This window comes from Cyprinus carpio, chromosome B20 (assembly GCF_018340385.1).
Source record: "Cyprinus carpio isolate SPL01 chromosome B20, ASM1834038v1, whole genome shotgun sequence".
Taxonomy (NCBI): Eukaryota; Metazoa; Chordata; class Actinopteri; order Cypriniformes; family Cyprinidae; genus Cyprinus; species Cyprinus carpio.
Window position 1 is genome coordinate 19,457,190 of NC_056616.1, and position 6,562 is coordinate 19,463,751.

Consider the following 6,562-nt stretch of genomic DNA (forward strand, 5'->3'; position numbering starts at 1 on the left):
ACATTCTTTAGAATATATTCTTTTGTGTTCAATAAAAAAGAAAGTCATAGGTTTGGAACAACATGAGGATGAGTAAATGACACAAATAAAATTTTTGGTGTACTTGGGTGTATCATCAATAACACCGAAATGATGCGCAAAGTGTATAAAAATGTATAAAATTAGCAGACAGTTATGTCACAAGAAACTGAGTGCAACTTGATTTCTTTTCATGTTTAACCCAAAAATGGCTTAAAAAGAAAGGAACATTAAGAGAGAAAGGGAGAGGATAACAAATTGCAGGCCTTACACCATGTGCCACCGTTAAGACCACACAAAGAGAGCAGTGACAAATGACCATTTTAATTCTTCGGTTTGACTTTAATAATTAACATGATCTAATAGACCTAAGAAAGGGGGTTCAAACAGAAAGCCTTGACTGGTGTGAGATGGGTTGGGGAAAAAGCCATTCATCTTGTTTACGATGGTGTTGTGTTCTTTAATAGGTAATTTACAATGAGGGGACAGAGTATGTGGGGGATGTGAGATGGGGTGGGCTTATCCTCAAACCCACAGGGAGGGGCCTTGTGAAGTCACTGGTCATCTTGAGCACTAACCCCACACTAGTTCAAGACTGGTGAATGCTGGTGACTTCTGAATAACCTTCAGAGGTAGTGAGAGCTCACCCTTGTATGACCCCACACTCTGAGAAAGTCTGGGGGGAATCGCGAGGAGTCTTTGAGCCACTACACTGAACATAAACAGGCGGACAGACAGATCTCAATCACAAATATAATTAAATTCCTGTTTGTTTTCTACTTTAGTTCTTAATCTTGTCAATTTTGCATTAACAGTTATTATGATGAATGTAAACAAATATACTTAAATATACTCAGCTTAAAATAAACACAATGTTTTGCCCATTACATATTACACAGTTACGTAAACTGCAACATGCTCTCATGGCAGTGTGTAACTTTTTACATTTTGGCAAATTGGTGACTAATTTGTACAGTCACATTTATACACTTTCATAGCATCTGCTCTGCTCACACCCCACTGACGCTTAAGTTTGGATTGTCATGCATATTTAAAAATAAATAAATAAATAAATCATACTTTTTGATACAAATCAAATCACATTGCACAAATTCATATGAATTTTCCACCTTGAATAATAATTATGTTTTCTTATATCAGGTAGGTAAATTGCTTAAATTCTACCCTTTGTGTGACTGAAACAACGCTATTCCTTTTGGCACACACTGTGAAAAATAAAACTGTTCAGTTGTTACCTCCATTACTTCCGTTCATTCACCACCAGAGGTCACCCGCTCACTACATGGACTCTTACACTACACAAACTGTTACACTCTACCCTTGACTACATTTCCCATCATCCATTGCACTGATTGCACACAGCTGTAACCAATCACACCTCACCTGAAAGCTATTGCACACACTATAAAACACCCACCCAGATCCTGCTCAAGTCTCTGAGTATTGTTTAGTGTTTATCACTGTTTAGTTGTATCACTCTGTCTTTCCAAAGTTTATTCATAGTCTTGCCTTGACTTGCCAGTTTTTCCCGTGTTTTGATTCTCGCCTGTGTATTTTGGATTACCCCCTTTGTCTTGCCGTTTGGACTCTGTTTGCCCCTGACTAGATTATTGCTGTGTACCTGGACACTCTATGCCTTGCCCTGTTGGATATTGTTCACTGTCATGACCCATGCCTGTTTACTGGACTGCTCTTGTGTTTTGCCTGTGCCATACCTGTTCGCTGGTGTTTCGACCCTGCCTGTGTTTGTGATCATGTCTTTTAATAAAAAGCTTGCATATGGATCCGCTCCGTTACAATTACAATGGAGCCCCGATTCTTAGAAATTACTTATGTTGGTGTAGCTAAATTTAGTCAAGTCAATTCAGTCATATTAAATTATATTTGTACACATTTTTTTCACACATTTTTAGGTTCCTGCCAAGACATTTTACAGTGTCCAGCTTGGTACTGTTGCTACTGACGGCTGCCTGAATGGTTAAGTATAGCCATTTAAAACCAAGTCTTACAACAATTTTCTGGAAACACACCCCTGGTACTTTTTTTTTTTTTTTTTAATAATAATAATGTATCTACTTAGTCAAGTTGATTGAGTCGTATTAACATTTTATCTGACATTTTTGTGTCCATCTCAATACTGTTAATTTTGATGGTTGAATGGTTCAGTAGCCACTGAAACCAAGGTCTTTGGTTCAGTTAAAATGCATAAAAAATGCAATGCAAGACACTTTGTTCAAAAGCATTTGTCAAATGTAGTTGTAAATGTAATCCAAATTGTTTTTGTTGCATGTGTGCATGTCAAGTTATAAAGAGCACTATAATATATGTTATTACCATTGTTATACAGCTTGAATGTTATTCTGTAAAAAACAAATGCACACGTGCTAAAGTCATCTGCCTGTGCTGTGTCTTATCTGATTGTTGTCGTTGGAGAAACCCCTCCTACTGCCTCCCCCTGAGCGGGGCCCCGAGCCAGCAGCAGCGCCGCAGAATGTAGTTCACTTGGGGAGAGGAATCGAGAGGGGTGCCGACGAGCGGCTCCAGGACAAGAGCCGATAGTAAACTGACTCGGAATGGATACTCACGACACATATTTACATCTCCGTAAGCCGCCGTCTTTCTTTATTTCCTTTTGCTGCTCTTTTGTGTCATATTTGCACAGTTGTCCGTGTAGTTTGCCTTAAATGTGCATGCCCGCGAAAGCGTTACAACAACTTCGCTGATGAACTTCAGACAGATTATAGTTCTATCAGTCCGCTTGCTCTGACATCGGTCAGGTGATCGCGCGGTGTACAGGCATGGTTGGCACTTTAATTGCGTATATGTAATCGATCGCCCTCAAAGCACGGCTGTGGTGTCGGATTTGTTAGTTATTGCTTTTGAGACGGTTTCCAGCCGGGTATAGCATATACACTTCACATAGGAATGAGTATGTGTATAGGCTTGAATTTCAAAGCAAACTTTGTATTTGAACTCTTGCAACTTGTTTCAGGAGTGAGTGCGAATGACGTTATTCTAAGCAAAGTCAAAAACAACTCTAGCAAGTTGTAGTGTTACAGTGTTGAGTGTAAGAGTTGCCTATTTGTGACACCTTTTAAATTGCTTGATGCTGTTAATCGAACTAACATGACATTTTGAACTCAAGTTGTAATGAATTTAATTATTTATATTAAAAACTTCACTGGAATACGATAGATAAGCAGCACATTATTGCATTGTAGCTTACCCTTTGGGGAATCCAATTTAAGATATTTGCTTACAAGCTGGTTGACCAGCTATCCAAAAACAGTTTGACCATCTTAAGCTAATATGACCAATTGGTAGCTGGTTCAACATGGTTTACCATTTTACACCAGCTAATGACCAGCTTGAAACTATCTTCCATGTTCCACATCTACTAGCTTAAGCTGGATTTTCCTGCAGAGCAAGAATTCAGCCTACTGTACATATGCTTTAGAGGTACTATCTGATGTATCACTATTGTCGATAAACAATATGTACCCAGTACAATGTGTTTTCACTCCTGGTCAGTAGTTTTGTAGTGCAAACACACACACAGACACACACACAAAAAATTATTACGTTGTATTAAAGGGATACTCCATCCCAAAATTAAAATTTTGTCATTAATCACTTACCCCCATGTTGTTCCAAACCCGTAAAAGCTCCATTTGTCTTCGGAACATTATTTGAGATTTTTTGGATGTAAAATTTGATGTTTTTTGGTGTCCCATAGACTGCCAAATAAATAACAGTGTCAAGGTTCATAAAAGTCCATAATACTCCATCTGCCATCAGACGTGCAATCTGGGTTATATGAAGCGACGGGAACACTTTTTGTAAGCGAAGAAAACAAAAATAACGACTTTAAGCAATAATTCCTTTGTCAACAGCCTCCTCTGTGTCTCTCATTATCACAGTATGCTGTGTATGCTCTTCTGTGTCATCCACGCCACAAGGATGCGCTGTTTTATTTCAAATCAAAGCTAAATACAGTGCATCCTTGTTGCGCGGATGATACAGAAGAGCATACACAGCATACGGTGATAATGAGAGACACAGACTAGACAGTTGACAAAGGAATTGTTGAATAAAGTCGTTATTTTTCTTTTCTTCTCTTACAAAAAGTCTTCCCGTTGCTTCACATAACCCATTGCACGTCTGATGGCAAATTGAGTATTCTGAAGATGACATTCATACCTTTTATGGACCTTGACACTGTTATTTATTTGCCAGTCTATTAGACAGTCTCAAGCCTCCAGGTTTTCATCCGAAATATCTTAAATTGTGTTCCGAGGACAAACAGAGCTTTTACGGGTTTGGAACGACATGGGGATATTTTGGAGAATATCCGTTGAATGCAAACTGCGTGCACTATTCTGTGTCAGCCGCGACACAAGGATGTTTTCTACGTGTATTAACGTTTTGATGTAAATGAAAACAGCGCATCCGTGCAGCGCGGCTGACACAGAGGAGCGTATGCTGCTTGCGTTCAGTGGATATTCTCCAAAATGGCGCAACGGTGATGCGGAGAGACACAGAGGAGACAAATTGTTGAATAGAGTCGTTATTTTTGTTTTCTTCGCTTACAAGAAGTATTCTCATCACTTCATATCGTTACGGTTGAACCACTGATGGCAGGTGGACTTTTCTGACGATGTCTTTCATACTTTTCTGGACCTTGACAGTGTAATTTACTTTGCAGTCAATGGGACAGTCACAAGCCTCCTGGTTTTCATCCAAAATATATTAAATTGTGTTCCGAAGACGAACGAAGATTTTACGGGTTTGGAATGACATGGGGGTAAGTGATTAATGACAAACTTTTCATTTTTGGGTGGAGTAACCCTTTAATCACAGTTAATCACATTTTTTTTTCTTTTGTAGTGAACAGCTTTACACATTCAATTCATTTTTAATTACATGCACAGTACACTAAAACTTTTGGCAGAAGCGACTTACATTGCATTAAAGGTATCCATTTTATTAGTTCATGTGTTTCCTAGGAATTGAACCCATGACATTGGTGTTGCTAGTGCCATGCTCTACTGTTTAGATTACAGAAATTTTTAATGTCAGTGAAGGGGTCATTAAGCCTTCATTCTCAGCTCTTGTAACTATAGGCTTACTGAGAAGTGCCTATAGCTGACAACACTCCTCCACCTTTAACAATGCAAACCCACTCTGCAAGTCCAAAGACACAGAAAAAACGTGTATTACAGTCGTCAGGCAGGAGTGGCTTGGAGACCTTTGTTATTGCCAGCTGTACACATGCTTTCACACCACTCACAGTGGTTTCTGTAGATTTCCAATTGTGCTTTAGGCTTTCAACATGTGAATCAGTGTGCAGCTTTGCCTTTACCATTACTTTCATGACTAGGAGAGTGAAAGAAGCTCAACCAGGAGAAACAGAGGATATGTAGTCCATGAGAAAATAACATATTGGAAGGGTGAGTGTATACTTTTTGCAAATGTTAGCCTGTTAGTCATTAGATGGTCCAAATTAAACCCTTTCAGGATGATACCAAAGCCCTCCACTTTTTATTAGGGTCCTCATCTCCCTGTTGAGGTGTATGTATTCATTCCATTAAAATGAAATGATTATTGTGATCAGTCCTTTTTAGCAGCAGTTCAACAATTCTTACACACAGTAATAACCCTGTGGTGCCGCTACTATAGCTGCTGTAAATAAACAAACTAAAAGAGATGCTGTTTTGGCCCTTAGCTTCTGTTAGCTCTGTGTTCTGGATTTATAGTCATTCTGGGGTAATTTAAGTCTGGGGTAAAGTAGACTGGGGCAAGGGTGGAAATCTATTTTGATCTATGGATGCGTTTGTGCTCTGACTGCTTCTCAGAGGACATCCCGCTTTGAAATGTTAGATTTGGACCCTTACATCACAGTAGCGGGGTTGATCTGTGAACATTTAGAATTTAGGAGTCGGTAAGATTTGCCATAGAATTGTATTGTATTGATACAATATTTTAAATTGTTCTCTGATGCCCCCAGATTGTGTATGTGAAGTTTTATCTCAAAATACCCCACAGATAATATTTTATAGCTTGTTGGAATTGCCACAACAGGGTATGAGCCAAAACGCACTGCTTTTTGTGTCTGTCCCCCTGGTGCTCCCACCTCCCTTTTCAGAAGAGAGCAGAGCTTCAAGAACTCATGTTCGCGGGCATAACGGTGTTACCTTTTAACTGGTGGTGACTATGTTACTGACCTCACATTGCTTCCAAATGCAATTTTAACTACAACATTACTATTTACTATTATTCTGGTAGCATGTGAAGGCAGCATGAGTGAAAACAGGCAGAGGCAATGGTAGCTTTAGCAACATTAGCCTTACAGGGAGCCAAGAAGCTCTTTTGGAAAACAAAATATGAGGCATGATGCTTACTATGTTTGGAGTCTGGACGTTTGCGCACGAAGCGTTGGTATCGATCCCTCTTTCGGAAGCAATCTTTGCACAACTGAACTGAACCTCGATTGTGAGGCATTCTGGCGAAAATGTTAGCACAA